This window comes from Channa argus, unplaced genomic scaffold (genome assembly GCF_033026475.1).
Source record: "Channa argus isolate prfri unplaced genomic scaffold, Channa argus male v1.0 Contig063, whole genome shotgun sequence".
Lineage (NCBI taxonomy): Eukaryota > Metazoa > Chordata > Actinopteri > Anabantiformes > Channidae > Channa > Channa argus.
The window spans coordinates 111,504-128,028 of record NW_027125282.1 but is presented as its reverse complement, the minus strand read 5'-3'; the positions used below and the strand labels follow the sequence as shown (position 1 = coordinate 128,028).

Here is a 16,525-nt window from a genome sequence, read left to right as displayed (position 1 = left end):
TTCTTCTTTTCCTTTCGGCTGTTCCCTTTCAGGGGTCGCCACAGCGAATCACGTGCGTCCATCTAACCCTGTCCTCTGCATCCTCTTCACTCATACCAACTAACTTCATGTCCTCCCTTACTACATCCATAAATCTCCGCTTTGGTCTTCCTCTAGACCTCCTGCCTGGCAGCTCCAACCTATGTATCCATCTAAAGATATATTCACAAGCCATCTCAGAAGTGCATCGCCTGTATGATAAAGGATTGCGCGTCACCTTGACGAGGTCAGGGGAGGCATGAGGCATTTGGAGAATGTGGGTATTGATCCCACTACTTCTTGCATACAAAGCTAGTGCTTTACCATTTAAGCTAATTCCCTTGCAAAGGTACTTGGATATTAAATTCAGAGAGGAGATATTCTAGGTGTTCTTATTAAACCCTGCGAGGTGACCTAGAAATCCTGTAGGTCTGTCTTTGCTGATCAAAGTCTCGTCGCCCTTCCTTCCTTAATTGACGAGGTGGCCGAGTGGTTAAGGCGATGGACTGCTAATCCATTGTGCTCTGCATGCGTGGGTTCGAATCTCATCCTCGTCGCATGTCAGATTAATGGGTTTTTAGACAAACACAGATAAAACCTTCTGCTGGACTTACAACATCCAATGGTAAACCAAATACTGTTTTGTGCAGAGAACTCGAGTGTGACAGTTGATGCAGAAATCAGACTCTTGACATGTGAGTGCAGGTGATTAAGCTCACTGGACAAGCAGCTTTGGAAGAGCTTCCTTGATAGGCTGCAGATAGGCTGTATAATAAGGTGTGTATTCCATGCTGCTCTGCCCACCGGGGCTACAAAACATTTGGTTCAGGTGTCACATTAATGTCATCTAGTGAACAGGACACCACAGATACAAAGCCTGTAGAGACACATGCAGGCAGAGTCCCCCACAAAACTGCTACTCACTCGATATGTTCTCTTTTCCAACCATTCTCTGTTAACCCTAAATATGGTAGTGTGTAAAAGTTCCAGGAAATCAGCAATTTCTGAAATGGCTGTTCGCCCCCACTGATACTCGGTTGGAACTTCAGCAGAACGTTTTGACTGTGTGTACAAGCCTAAATGCATTGACTGGCTGCCATGTGTTTAGCTGATCAGACGGCAAACTGGTCGCCTTTTTAGCTGTACTGCTGACAGGCAATTTCCCATTCTAGTTGATTGTGATCTGCACATGTGGGATATGGAGGCTGAAACTTTTTAACAGTTTCATCCATTTATGGGAAAAAGAAAATCAAAGGATTGTGGAGAATGTTGGCATCGATCCCACTACCTCTTGCATGCTAAGCAAGCGCTCTACCGTTTGAGCTAATTCCCCTGCAAGCTTTTTTTCCTCCCTGTGTTCACAGGGCAGAATTTGCAAACGTACCGGACAAACTCTCAATATCTACCCCTTATGTCCTCTGTGTTTGTAGATTGTGGAGCCCGAATACTTGACAGTCACGGGCCTTGTTGACAAGGCCAGAAGCAGTCGGAGGGAACAAACAGTTGGTGTGGCATGAGGTTTTGGTGCTAATGGAGTGCACCTTTTTGCCAAAGAGAATCTCCAAAGTGTTTAATTGCAGCCTTAGAAGAGTTGGTTACAATCTTCCTTGATAGGCTGCAGTCTGTTCTTGTGCTTGAGTGTAGACACACGGATGGAAATACTGTCGGGATTGACATTCGTCGGCCATCTCAGAAGTGCTTCTTCTTTTCCTTTCGGCTGTTCCCTTTCAGGGGTCGCCACAGCGAGTCACGTGCGTCCATCTAACCCTGTCGTCTGCATCCGCTTCACTCATACCAACTAACTTCATGTCCTCCCTTGCTACATCCATAAATCTCCGCTTTGGTCTTCCTCTAGACCTCCTGCCTGGCAGCTCCAACCTATGTATCCATTAAAAGATATATTCACAAGCCATCTCAGAAGTGCATCACCTGTATGATAAAGGATTACGCGTCACCTTGACGAGGTCAGGGGAGGCATGAGGCATTTGGAGAATGTGTGTATTGATCCCACTACTTCTTGCATACAAAGATAGTGCTTTACCATTTAAGCTAATTCCCTTGCAAAGGTACTTGGATATTAAATTCAGAGAGGAGATATTCTAGGTGTTCTCATTAAACCCTGCGAGGTGACCTAGAAATCCTGTAGGTCTGTCTTTGCTGATCAAAGTCTCGTCGCCCTTCCTTGCTTAATTGACGAGGTGGCCGAGTGGTTAAGGCGATGGACTGCTAATCCATTGTGCTCTGCACGTGTATGTTCGAATCCCATCCTCGTCGCATGTCAGATTAAAGTGTTTTTAGACAAACACAGATAAAACCTTCTGCTGGACTTACAACATCCAATGGTAAACCAAATACTGTTTTGTGCAGAGAACTCGAGTGTGACAGTTGATGCAGAAATCAGACTGTTGACATGTGAGTGCAGGTGATTAAGCCCACTGGACAAGCAGCTTTGGAAGAGCTTCCTTGATAGGCTGCAGATAGGCTGTATAATAAGGTGTGTATTCCATGCTGCTCTGCCCACCGGGGCTACAAAAAATTTGGTTCAGGTGTCACATTAATGTCGTCTAGTGAACAGGACACCACAGATACAAGGCCTGTAGAGACACATGCAGGCAGAGTCCCCCACAAAACTGCTACTCACTGGATATGTTCTCTTTTCCAACCATTCTCTGTTAACCCTGAATATGGTAGTGTGTAAAAGTTCCAGGAAATCAGCAATTTCTGAAATGGCTGATCGCCCCCACTGATACTCGGTTGGAACTTCAGCAGAACGTTTTGACTGTGTGTACAAGCCTAAATGCATTGAATGGCTGCCATGTGTTTAGCTGATCAGACAGCAAACTGGTCGCCTTTTTAGCTGTACTGCTGACAGGCAATTTCCCATTCTAATTGATTGTGATCTGCACATGTGGGAAATGGAGGCTGAAACTTTTTAACAGTTTCATCCATTTATGGGAAAAAGGAAATCAAAGGATTGTGGAGAATGTGGGCATCGATCCCACTACCTCTTACATGCTAAGCAAGCGCTCTACCATTTGAGCTAATTCCCTTGCAAGCTTTTTTTCCTCCCTGTGTTCACAGCGTACCGGACAAACTCTCAATATCCACCCCTTATGTCCTCTGTGTTTGTAGATTGTGTAGCCCGAATACTTGACAGTCACGGGCCTTGTTGACAAGGCCAGAAGCAGTCGGAGGGAACAAACAGTTGGTGTGGCATGAGGTTTTGGTGCTAATGGAGTGCACCTTTTGGCCAAAGAGAATCTCCAAAGTGTTTAATTGCAGCCTTAGAAGAGTTGGCTACAATCTTCCTTGATAGGCCGCAGTCTGTTCTTGTGCTTGAGTGTAGACACACGGATGGAAATTCTGTCAGGATTGACATTCGTCGGCCATCTCAGAAGTGCTTCTTCTTTTCCTTTCGGCTGTTCCCTTTCAGGGGTCGCCACAGCGAATCATGTGCCTCCATCTAACCCTGTCCTCTGCATCCTCTTCACTCATACCAACTAACTTCATGTCCTCCCTTACTACATCCATAAATCTCCGCTTTGGTCTTCCTCTAGACCTCCTGCCTTGCAGCTCCAACCTATGTATCCATCTAAAGATATATTCACAAGCCATCTCAGAAGTGCATCGCCTGTATGATAAAGGATTGCGCGTCACCTTGACGAGGTCAGGGGAGGCATGAGACATTTGGAGAATGTGGGTATTGATCCCAGTACTTCTTGCATACAAAGCTAGTGCTTTACCATTTAAGCTAATTCCCTTGCAAAGGTACTTGGATATTAAATTCAGAGAGGAGATATTCTAGGTGTTCTTATTAAACCCTGCGAGGTGACCTAGAAATCCTGTAGGTCTGTCTTTGCTGATCAAAGTCTCGTCGCCCTTCCTTGCTTAATTGACGAGGTGGCCGAGTGGTTAAGGCGATGGACTGCTAATCCATTGTGCTCTGCATGCGTGGGTTGGAATCCCATCCTCGTCGCATGTCAGATTAAAGTGGTTTTAGACAAACACAGATAAAACCTTCTGCTGGACTTACAACATCCAATGGTAAACCAAATACTGTTTTGTGCAGAGAACTCGAGTGTGACAGTTGATGCAGAAATCAGACTGTTGACATGTGAGTGCAGGTGATTAAGCTCATTGGACAAGCAGCTTTGGAAGAGCTTCCTTGATAGGCTGCAGATAGGCTGTATAATAAGGTGTGTACTCCATGCTGCTCTGCCCACCGGGGCTACAAAACATTTGGTTCAGGTGTCACATTAATGTTGTCCAGTGAACAGGACACCACAGATACAAAGCCTGTTGAGACACATGCAGGCAGAGTCCCCCACAAAACTGCTACTCACTGGATATGTTCTCTTTTCCAACCATTCTCTGTTAACCCTGAATATGGTAGTGTGTAAAAGTTCCAGGAAATCAGCAATTTCTGAAATGGCTGATCGCCCCCACTGATACTCGGTTGGAACTTCAGCAGAACGTTTTGACTGTGTGTACAAGCCTAAATGCATTGAATGGCTGCCATGTGTTTAGCTGATCAGACAGCAAACTGGTCGCCTTTTTAGCTGTACTGCTGACAGGCAATTTCCCATTCTAATTGATTGTGATCTGCACATGTGGGAAATGGAGGCTGAAACTTTTTAACAGTTTCATCCATTTATGGGAAAAAGGAAATCAAAGGATTGTGGAGAATGTGGGCATCGATCCCACTACCTCTTACATGCTAAGCAAGCGCTCTACCATTTGAGCTAATTCCCTTGCAAGCTTTTTTTCCTCCCTGTGTTCACAGCGTACCGGACAAACTCTCAATATCCACCCCTTATGTCCTCTGTGTTTGTAGATTGTGTAGCCCGAATACTTGACAGTCACGGGCCTTGTTGACAAGGCCAGAAGCAGTCGGAGGGAACAAACAGTTGGTGTGGCATGAGGTTTTGGTGCTAATGGAGTGCACCTTTTGGCCAAAGAGAATCTCCAAAGTGTTTAATTGCAGCCTTAGAAGAGTTGGCTACAATCTTCCTTGATAGGCCGCAGTCTGTTCTTGTGTTTGAGTGTAGACACACGGATGGAAATTCTGTCAGGATTGACATTCGTCGGCCATCTCAGAAGTGCTTCTTCTTTTCCTTTCGGCTGTTCCCTTTCAGGGGTCGCCACAGCGAATCATGTGCCTCCATCTAACCCTGTCCTCTGCATCCTCTTCACTCATACCAACTAACTTCATGTCCTCCCTTACTACATCCATAAATCTCCGCTTTGGTCTTCCTCTAGACCTCCTGCCTGGCAGCTCCAACCCATGTATCCATCTAAAGATATATTCACAAGCCATCTCAGAAGTGCATCGCCTGTATGATAAAGGATTGCGCGTCACCTTGACGAGGTCAGGGGAGGCATGAGACATTTGGAGAATGTGGGTATTGATCCCAGTACTTCTTGCATACAAAGCTAGTGCTTTACCATTTAAGCTAATTCCCTTGCAAAGGTACTTGGATATTAAATTCAGAGAGGAGATATTCTAGGTGTTCTTATTAAACCCTGCGAGGTGACCTAGAAATCCTGTAGGTCTGTCTTTGCTGATCAAAGTCTCGTCGCCCTTCCTTGCTTAATTGACGAGGTGGCCGAGTGGTTAAGGCGATGGACTGCTAATCCATTGTGCTCTGCATGCGTGGGTTGGAATCCCATCCTCGTCGCATGTCAGATTAAAGTGGTTTTAGACAAACACAGATAAAACCTTCTGCTGGACTTACAACATCCAATGGTAAACCAAATACTGTTTTGTGCAGAGAACTCGAGTGTGACAGTTGATGCAGAAATCAGACTGTTGACATGTGAGTGCAGGTGATTAAGCTCATTGGACAAGCAGCTTTGGAAGAGCTTCCTTGATAGGCTGCAGATAGGCTGTATAATAAGGTGTGTACTCCATGCTGCTCTGCCCACCGGGGCTACAAAACATTTGGTTCAGGTGTCACATTAATGTTGTCCAGTGAACAGGACACCACAGATACAAAGCCTGTTGAGACACATGCAGGCAGAGTCCCCCACAAAACTGCTACTCACTGGATATGTTCTCTTTTCCAACCATTCTCTGTTAACCCTAAATATGGTAGTGTGTAAAAGTTCCAGGAAATCAGCAATTTCTGAAATGGCTGATCGCCCCCACTGATACTCGGTTGGAACTTCAGCAGAAGGTTTTGACTGTGTGTACAAGCCTAAATGCATTGACTGGCTGCCATGTGTTTAGCTGATCAGACGGCAAACTGGTCGCCTTTTTAGCTGTACTGCTGACAGGCAATTTCCCATTCTAATTTATTGTGATCTGCACATGTGGGATATGGAGGCTGAAACTTTTTAACAGTTTCATCCATTTATGGGAAAAAGGAAATCAAACAATTGTGGAGAATGTGGGCATCAATCCCACTACCTCCTGCATGCTAAGCAAGCGCTCTACCATTTGAGCTAATTCCCCTGCAAGCTTTTTTTCCTCCCTGTGTTCACAGCGTACCGGACAAACTCTCAATATCCACCCCTTATGTCCTCTGTGTTTGTAGATTGTGGAGCCCGAATACTTGACAGTCACGGGCCTTGTTGACAAGGCCAGAAGCAGTCGGAGGGAACAAACAGTTGGTGTGGCATGAGGTTTTGGTGCTAATGGAGGGCACCTTTTTGCCAAAGAGAATCTCCATAGTGTTTAATTGCAGCCTTAGAAGAGTTGGCTAAGATCTTCCTTGATAGGCTGCAGTCTGTTCTTGTGCTTGAGTGTAGACACACGGATGGAAATACTGTCAGGATTGACATTCGTCGGCCATCTCAGAAGTGCTTCTTCTTTTCCTTTCGGCTGTTCCCTTTCAGGGGTCGCCACAGCGAATCATGTGCCTCCATCTAACCCTGTCCTCTGCATCCTCTACACTCATACCAACTAACTTCATGTCCTCCCTTACTACATCCATAAATCTCCGCTTTGGTCTTCCTCTAGACCTCCTGCCTGGCAGCTCCAACCCATGTATCCATCTAAAGATATATTCACAAGCCATGTCAGAAGTGCATCACCTGCATGAGCCATTTGGAGAATGTGGGTATTGATCCCACTACTTCTTGCATACAAAGCTAGTGCTTTACCATTTAAGCTAATTCCCTTGCAAAGGTACTTGGATATTAAATTCAGAGAGGAGATATTCTAGGTGTTCTTATTAAAACCTGCGAGGTGACCTAGAAATCCTGTAGGTCTGTCTTTGCTGATCAAAGTCTCGTCGCCCTTCCTTGCTTAATTGACGAGGTGGCCGAGTGGTTAAGGCGATGGACTGCTAATCCATTGTGCTCTGCACCCGTGGGTTTGTATCCCATCCTTGTCGCATGTCAGATTAAAGTGTTTTTAGACAAACACAGATAAAACCTTCTCCTGGACTTACAACATCCAATGGTAAACCAAATACTGTTTTGTGCAGAGAACTCGAGTGTGACAATTGATGCAGAAATCAGACTGTTGACATGTGAGTGCAGGTGATTAAGCCCACTGGACAAGCAGCTTTGGAAAAGCTTCCTTGATAGGCTGCAGATAGGCTGTATAATAAGGTGTGTATTCCACGCTGCTCTGCAACATTTGGTTCAGGTGTCACATTAATGTCGTCTAGTGAACAGGACACCACAGATACAAGGCCTGTGGAGACACATGCAGGCAGAGTCCCCCACAAAACTGCTACTCACTGGATATGTTCTCTTTTCCAACCATTCTCTGTTAACCCTAAATATGGTAGTGTGTAAAAGTTCCAGGAAATCAGCAATTTCTGAAATGGCTGTTCGCCCCCACTGATACTCGGTTGGAACTTCAGCAGAACGTTTTGACTGTGTGTACAAACCTAAATGCATTGACTGGCTGCCATGTGTTTAGCTGATCAGACGGCAAACTGGTCGCCTTTTTAGCTGTACTGCTGACAGGCAATTTCCCATTCTAATTGATTGTGAACTGCACATGTGGGATATGGAGGCTGAAACTTTTTAACAGTTTCATCCATTTATGGGAAAAAGGAAATCAAACGATTGTGGAGAATGTGGGCATCGATCCCACTACCTCTTGCATGCTAAGCAAGCGCTCTACCATTTGAGCTAATTCCCCTGCAAGCTTTTTTTCCTCCCTGTGTTCACAGCGTACCGGACAAACTCTCAATATCCACCCCTTATGTCCTCTGTGTTTGTAGATTGTGGAGCCCGAATACTTGACAGTCACGGGCCTTGTTGACAAGGCCAGAAGCAGTCGGAGGGAACAAACAGTTGGTGTGGCATGAGGTTTTGGTGCTAATGGAGTGCACCTTTTTGCCAAAGAGAATCTCCAAAGTGTTTAATTGCAGCCTTAGAAGAGTTGGCTACAATCTTCCTTGATAGGCCGCAGTCTGTTCTTGTGCTTGAGTGTAGACACACGGATGGAAATACTGTCAGGATTGACATTCGTCGGCCATCTCAGAAGTGCTTCTTCTTTTCCTTTCGGCTGTTCCCTTTCAGGGGTCGCCACAGCGAATCATGTGCGTCTATCTAACCCTGTCCTCTGCATCCTCTTCACTCATACCAACTAACTTCATGTCCTCCCTTACTACATCCATAAATCTCCGCTTTGGTCTTCCTCTAGACCTCCTGCCTGGCAGCTCCAACCTATGTATCCATCTAAAGATATATTCACAAGCCATCTCAGAAGTGCATCGCCTGTATGATAAAGGATTGCGCGTCACCTTGACGAGGTCAGGGGAGGCATGAGGCATTTGGAGAATGTGGGTATTGATCCCAGTACTTCTTGCATACAAAGCTAGTGCTTTACCATTTAAGCTAATTCCCTTGCAAAGGTACTTGGATATTAAATTCAGAGAGGATATATTCTAGGTGTTCTTATTAAGCCTTGCGAGGTGACCGAGAAATCCTGTAGGTCTGTCTTTGCTGATCAAAGTCGCGTCGCCCTTCCTTGCTTAATTGACGAGGTGGCCGAGTGGTTAAGGCGATGGACTGCTAATCCATTGTGCTCTGCACGCGTGGGTTCGAATCCCATCCTCGTCGCATGTCAGATTAAAGTGTTTTTAGACAAACACAGATAAAACCTTCTGCTGGACTTACAACATCCAATGGTAAACCAAATACTGTTTTGTGCAGAGAACTCGAGTGTGACAGTTGATGCAGAAATCAGACTGTTGACATGTGAGTGCAGGTGATTAAGCCCACTGGACAAGCAGCTTTGGAAGAGCTTCCTTGATAGGCTGCAGATAGGCTGTATAATAAGGTGTGTATTCCAAGCTGCTCTGCCCAAAGGGGCTACAACACATTTGGTTCAGGTGTCACATTAATGTCGTCTAGTGAACAGGAAACCACAGATACAAGGCCTGTAGAGACACATGCAGGCAGAGTCCCCCACAAAACTGCTACTCACTCGATATGTTCTCTTTTCCAACCATTCTCTGTTAACCCTAAATATGGTAGTGTGTAAAAGTTCCAGGAAATCAGCAATTTCTGAAATGGCTGTTCGCCCCCACTGATACTCGGTTGGAACTTCAGCAGAACGTTTTGACTGTGTGTACAAGCCTAAATGCATTGACTGGCTGCCATGTGTTTAGCTGATCAGACGGCAAACTGGTCGCCTTTTTAGCTGTACTGCTGACAGGCAATTTCCCATTCTAGTTGATTGTGATCTGCACATGTGGGATATGGAGGCTGAAAATTTTTAACAGTTTCATCCATTTATGGGAAAAAGGAAATCAAAGGATTGTGGAGAATGTTGGCATCGATCCCACTACCTCTTGCATGCTAAGCAAGCGCTCTACCATTTGAGCTAATTCCCCTGCAAGCTTTTTTTCCTCCCTGTGTTCACAGGGCAGAATTTGCAAACGTACCGGACAAACTCTCAATATCCACCCCTTATGTCCTCTGTGTTTGTAGATTGTGGAGCCCGAATACTTGACAGTCACGGGCCTTGTTGACAAGGCCAGAAGCAGTCGGAGGGAACAAACAGTTGGTGTGGCATGAGGTTTTGGTGCTAATGGAGTGCACCTTTTTGCCAAAGAGAATCTCCAAAGTGTTTAATTGCAGCCTTAGAAGAGTTGGTTACAATCTTCCTTGATAGGCTGCAGTCTGTTCTTGTGCTTGAGTGTAGACACACGGATGGAAATACTGTCAGGATTGACATTCGTCGGCCATCTCAGAAGTGCTTCTTCTTTTCCTTTCGGCTGTTCCCTTTCAGGGGTCGCCACAGCGAATCACGTGCGTCCATCTAACCCTGTCCTCTGCATCCTCTTCACTCATACCAACTAACTTCATGTCCTCCCTTACTACATCCATAAATCTCCGCTTTGGTCTTCCTCTAGACCTCCTGCCTGGCAGCTCCAACCTATGTATCCATCTAAAGATATATTCACAAGCCATCTCAGAAGTGCATCGCCTGTATGATAAAGGATTGCGCGTCACCTTGACGAGGTCAGGGGAGGCATGAGGCATTTGGAGAATGTGGGTATTGATCCCACTACTTCTTGCATACAAAGCTAGTGCTTTACCATTTAAGCTAATTCCCTTGCAAAGGTACTTGGATATTAAATTCAGAGAGGAGATATTCTAGGTGTTCTTATTAAACCCTGCGAGGTGACCTAGAAATCCTGTAGGTCTGTCTTTGCTGATCAAAGTCTCGTCGCCCTTCCTTCCTTAATTGACGAGGTGGCCGAGTGGTTAAGGCGATGGACTGCTAATCCATTGTGCTCTGCATGCGTGGGTTCGAATCTCATCCTCGTCGCATGTCAGATTAATGGGTTTTTAGACAAACACAGATAAAACCTTCTGCTGGACTTACAACATCCAATGGTAAACCAAATACTGTTTTGTGCAGAGAACTCGAGTGTGACAGTTGATGCAGAAATCAGACTCTTGACATGTGAGTGCAGGTGATTAAGCTCACTGGACAAGCAGCTTTGGAAGAGCTTCCTTGATAGGCTGCAGATAGGCTGTATAATAAGGTGTGTATTCCATGCTGCTCTGCCCACCGGGGCTACAAAACATTTGGTTCAGGTGTCACATTAATGTCATCTAGTGAACAGGACACCACAGATACAAAGCCTGTAGAGACACATGCAGGCAGAGTCCCCCACAAAACTGCTACTCACTCGATATGTTCTCTTTTCCAACCATTCTCTGTTAACCCTAAATATGGTAGTGTGTAAAAGTTCCAGGAAATCAGCAATTTCTGAAATGGCTGTTCGCCCCCACTGATACTCGGTTGGAACTTCAGCAGAACGTTTTGACTGTGTGTACAAGCCTAAATGCATTGACTGGCTGCCATGTGTTTAGCTGATCAGACGGCAAACTGGTCGCCTTTTTAGCTGTACTGCTGACAGGCAATTTCCCATTCTAGTTGATTGTGATCTGCACATGTGGGATATGGAGGCTGAAACTTTTTAACAGTTTCATCCATTTATGGGAAAAAGAAAATCAAAGGATTGTGGAGAATGTTGGCATCGATCCCACTACCTCTTGCATGCTAAGCAAGCGCTCTACCGTTTGAGCTAATTCCCCTGCAAGCTTTTTTTCCTCCCTGTGTTCACAGGGCAGAATTTGCAAACGTACCGGACAAACTCTCAATATCTACCCCTTATGTCCTCTGTGTTTGTAGATTGTGGAGCCCGAATACTTGACAGTCACGGGCCTTGTTGACAAGGCCAGAAGCAGTCGGAGGGAACAAACAGTTGGTGTGGCATGAGGTTTTGGTGCTAATGGAGTGCACCTTTTTGCCAAAGAGAATCTCCAAAGTGTTTAATTGCAGCCTTAGAAGAGTTGGTTACAATCTTCCTTGATAGGCTGCAGTCTGTTCTTGTGCTTGAGTGTAGACACACGGATGGAAATACTGTCGGGATTGACATTCGTCGGCCATCTCAGAAGTGCTTCTTCTTTTCCTTTCGGCTGTTCCCTTTCAGGGGTCGCCACAGCGAGTCACGTGCGTCCATCTAACCCTGTCGTCTGCATCCGCTTCACTCATACCAACTAACTTCATGTCCTCCCTTGCTACATCCATAAATCTCCGCTTTGGTCTTCCTCTAGACCTCCTGCCTGGCAGCTCCAACCTATGTATCCATTAAAAGATATATTCACAAGCCATCTCAGAAGTGCATCACCTGTATGATAAAGGATTACGCGTCACCTTGACGAGGTCAGGGGAGGCATGAGGCATTTGGAGAATGTGTGTATTGATCCCACTACTTCTTGCATACAAAGATAGTGCTTTACCATTTAAGCTAATTCCCTTGCAAAGGTACTTGGATATTAAATTCAGAGAGGAGATATTCTAGGTGTTCTCATTAAACCCTGCGAGGTGACCTAGAAATCCTGTAGGTCTGTCTTTGCTGATCAAAGTCTCGTCGCCCTTCCTTGCTTAATTGACGAGGTGGCCGAGTGGTTAAGGCGATGGACTGCTAATCCATTGTGCTCTGCACGTGTATGTTCGAATCCCATCCTCGTCGCATGTCAGATTAAAGTGTTTTTAGACAAACACAGATAAAACCTTCTGCTGGACTTACAACATCCAATGGTAAACCAAATACTGTTTTGTGCAGAGAACTCGAGTGTGACAGTTGATGCAGAAATCAGACTGTTGACATGTGAGTGCAGGTGATTAAGCCCACTGGACAAGCAGCTTTGGAAGAGCTTCCTTGATAGGCTGCAGATAGGCTGTATAATAAGGTGTGTATTCCATGCTGCTCTGCCCACCGGGGCTACAAAAAATTTGGTTCAGGTGTCACATTAATGTCGTCTAGTGAACAGGACACCACAGATACAAGGCCTGTAGAGACACATGCAGGCAGAGTCCCCCACAAAACTGCTACTCACTGGATATGTTCTCTTTTCCAACCATTCTCTGTTAACCCTGAATATGGTAGTGTGTAAAAGTTCCAGGAAATCAGCAATTTCTGAAATGGCTGATCGCCCCCACTGATACTCGGTTGGAACTTCAGCAGAACGTTTTGACTGTGTGTACAAGCCTAAATGCATTGAATGGCTGCCATGTGTTTAGCTGATCAGACAGCAAACTGGTCGCCTTTTTAGCTGTACTGCTGACAGGCAATTTCCCATTCTAATTGATTGTGATCTGCACATGTGGGAAATGGAGGCTGAAACTTTTTAACAGTTTCATCCATTTATGGGAAAAAGGAAATCAAAGGATTGTGGAGAATGTGGGCATCGATCCCACTACCTCTTACATGCTAAGCAAGCGCTCTACCATTTGAGCTAATTCCCTTGCAAGCTTTTTTTCCTCCCTGTGTTCACAGCGTACCGGACAAACTCTCAATATCCACCCCTTATGTCCTCTGTGTTTGTAGATTGTGTAGCCCGAATACTTGACAGTCACGGGCCTTGTTGACAAGGCCAGAAGCAGTCGGAGGGAACAAACAGTTGGTGTGGCATGAGGTTTTGGTGCTAATGGAGTGCACCTTTTGGCCAAAGAGAATCTCCAAAGTGTTTAATTGCAGCCTTAGAAGAGTTGGCTACAATCTTCCTTGATAGGCCGCAGTCTGTTCTTGTGCTTGAGTGTAGACACACGGATGGAAATTCTGTCAGGATTGACATTCGTCGGCCATCTCAGAAGTGCTTCTTCTTTTCCTTTCGGCTGTTCCCTTTCAGGGGTCGCCACAGCGAATCATGTGCCTCCATCTAACCCTGTCCTCTGCATCCTCTTCACTCATACCAACTAACTTCATGTCCTCCCTTACTACATCCATAAATCTCCGCTTTGGTCTTCCTCTAGACCTCCTGCCTTGCAGCTCCAACCTATGTATCCATCTAAAGATATATTCACAAGCCATCTCAGAAGTGCATCGCCTGTATGATAAAGGATTGCGCGTCACCTTGACGAGGTCAGGGGAGGCATGAGACATTTGGAGAATGTGGGTATTGATCCCAGTACTTCTTGCATACAAAGCTAGTGCTTTACCATTTAAGCTAATTCCCTTGCAAAGGTACTTGGATATTAAATTCAGAGAGGAGATATTCTAGGTGTTCTTATTAAACCCTGCGAGGTGACCTAGAAATCCTGTAGGTCTGTCTTTGCTGATCAAAGTCTCGTCGCCCTTCCTTGCTTAATTGACGAGGTGGCCGAGTGGTTAAGGCGATGGACTGCTAATCCATTGTGCTCTGCATGCGTGGGTTGGAATCCCATCCTCGTCGCATGTCAGATTAAAGTGGTTTTAGACAAACACAGATAAAACCTTCTGCTGGACTTACAACATCCAATGGTAAACCAAATACTGTTTTGTGCAGAGAACTCGAGTGTGACAGTTGATGCAGAAATCAGACTGTTGACATGTGAGTGCAGGTGATTAAGCTCATTGGACAAGCAGCTTTGGAAGAGCTTCCTTGATAGGCTGCAGATAGGCTGTATAATAAGGTGTGTACTCCATGCTGCTCTGCCCACCGGGGCTACAAAACATTTGGTTCAGGTGTCACATTAATGTTGTCCAGTGAACAGGACACCACAGATACAAAGCCTGTTGAGACACATGCAGGCAGAGTCCCCCACAAAACTGCTACTCACTGGATATGTTCTCTTTTCCAACCATTCTCTGTTAACCCTAAATATGGTAGTGTGTAAAAGTTCCAGGAAATCAGCAATTTCTGAAATGGCTGATCGCCCCCACTGATACTCGGTTGGAACTTCAGCAGAAGGTTTTGACTGTGTGTACAAGCCTAAATGCATTGACTGGCTGCCATGTGTTTAGCTGATCAGACGGCAAACTGGTCGCCTTTTTAGCTGTACTGCTGACAGGCAACTTCCCATTCTAATTTATTGTGATCTGCACATGTGGGATATGGAGGCTGAAACTTTTTAACAGTTTCATCCATTTATGGGAAAAAGGAAATCAAACAATTGTGGAGAATGTGGGCATCAATCCCACTACCTCCTGCATGCTAAGCAAGCGCTCTACCATTTGAGCTAATTCCCCTGCAAGCTTTTTTTCCTCCCTGTGTTCACAGCGTACCGGACAAACTCTCAATATCCACCCCTTATGTCCTCTGTGTTTGTAGATTGTGGAGCCCGAATACTTGACAGTCACGGGCCTTGTTGACAAGGCCAGAAGCAGTCGGAGGGAACAAACAGTTGGTGTGGCATGAGGTTTTGGTGCTAATGGAGGGCACCTTTTTGCCAAAGAGAATCTCCATAGTGTTTAATTGCAGCCTTAGAAGAGTTGGCTAAGATCTTCCTTGATAGGCTGCAGTCTGTTCTTGTGCTTGAGTGTAGACACACGGATGGAAATACTGTCAGGATTGACATTCGTCGGCCATCTCAGAAGTGCTTCTTCTTTTCCTTTCGGCTGTTCCCTTTCAGGGGTCGCCACAGCGAATCATGTGCCTCCATCTAACCCTGTCCTCTGCATCCTCTACACTCATACCAACTAACTTCATGTCCTCCCTTACTACATCCATAAATCTCCGCTTTGGTCGTCCTCTAGACCTCCTGCCTGGCAGCTCCAACCCATGTATCCATCTAAAGATATATTCACAAGCCATGTCAGAAGTGCATCACCTGCATGAGCCATTTGGAGAATGTGGGTATTGATCCCACTACTTCTTGCATACAAAGCTAGTGCTTTACCATTTAAGCTAATTCCCTTGCAAAGGTACTTGGATATTAAATTCAGAGAGGAGATATTCTAGGTGTTCTTATTAAAACCTGCGAGGTGACCTAGAAATCCTGTAGGTCTGTCTTTGCTGATCAAAGTCTCGTCGCCCTTCCTTGCTTAATTGACGAGGTGGCCGAGTGGTTAAGGCGATGGACTGCTAATCCATTGTGCTCTGCACCCGTGGGTTTGTATCCCATCCTTGTCGCATGTCAGATTAAAGTGTTTTTAGACAAACACAGATAAAACCTTCTCCTGGACTTACAACATCCAATGGTAAACCAAATACTGTTTTGTGCAGAGAACTCGAGTGTGACAATTGATGCAGAAATCAGACTGTTGACATGTGAGTGCAGGTGATTAAGCCCACTGGACAAGCAGCTTTGGAAAAGCTTCCTTGATAGGCTGCAGATAGGCTGTATAATAAGGTGTGTATTCCACGCTGCTCTGCAACATTTGGTTCAGGTGTCACATTAATGTCGTCTAGTGAACAGGACACCACAGATACAAGGCCTGTGGAGACACATGCAGGCAGAGTCCCCCACAAAACTGCTACTCACTGGATATGTTCTCTTTTCCAACCATTCTCTGTTAACCCTAAATATGGTAGTGTGTAAAAGTTCCAGGAAATCAGCAATTTCTGAAATGGCTGTTCGCCCCCACTGATACTCGGTTGGAACTTCAGCAGAACGTTTTGACTGTGTGTACAAACCTAAATGCATTGACTGGCTGCCATGTGTTTAGCTGATCAGACGGCAAACTGGTCGCCTTTTTAGCTGTACTGCTGACAGGCAATTTCCCATTCTAATTGATTGTGAACTGCACATGTGGGATATGGAGGCTGAAACTTTTTAACAGTTTCATCCATTTATGGGAAAAAGGAAATCAAACGATTG

General features: G+C 45.4%; 2 non-coding genes across 2 annotated transcripts; one reads left to right on the top strand and one right to left on the bottom strand.

Moving 5' to 3' along the window:
* Positions 1-8,043: 8,043 nt before the first annotated feature.
* trnaa-agc (transfer RNA alanine (anticodon AGC)) lies at positions 8,044-8,116 on the bottom strand. The gene has a single exon. It is a non-coding gene; the product is annotated as a tRNA-Ala (tRNA).
* An 844-nt stretch (positions 8,117-8,960) lies between these two features.
* trnas-gcu (transfer RNA serine (anticodon GCU)) lies at positions 8,961-9,042 on the top strand. Its single transcript has one exon. It is a non-coding gene; the product is annotated as a tRNA-Ser (tRNA).
* Positions 9,043-16,525: the final 7,483 nt, after the last annotated feature.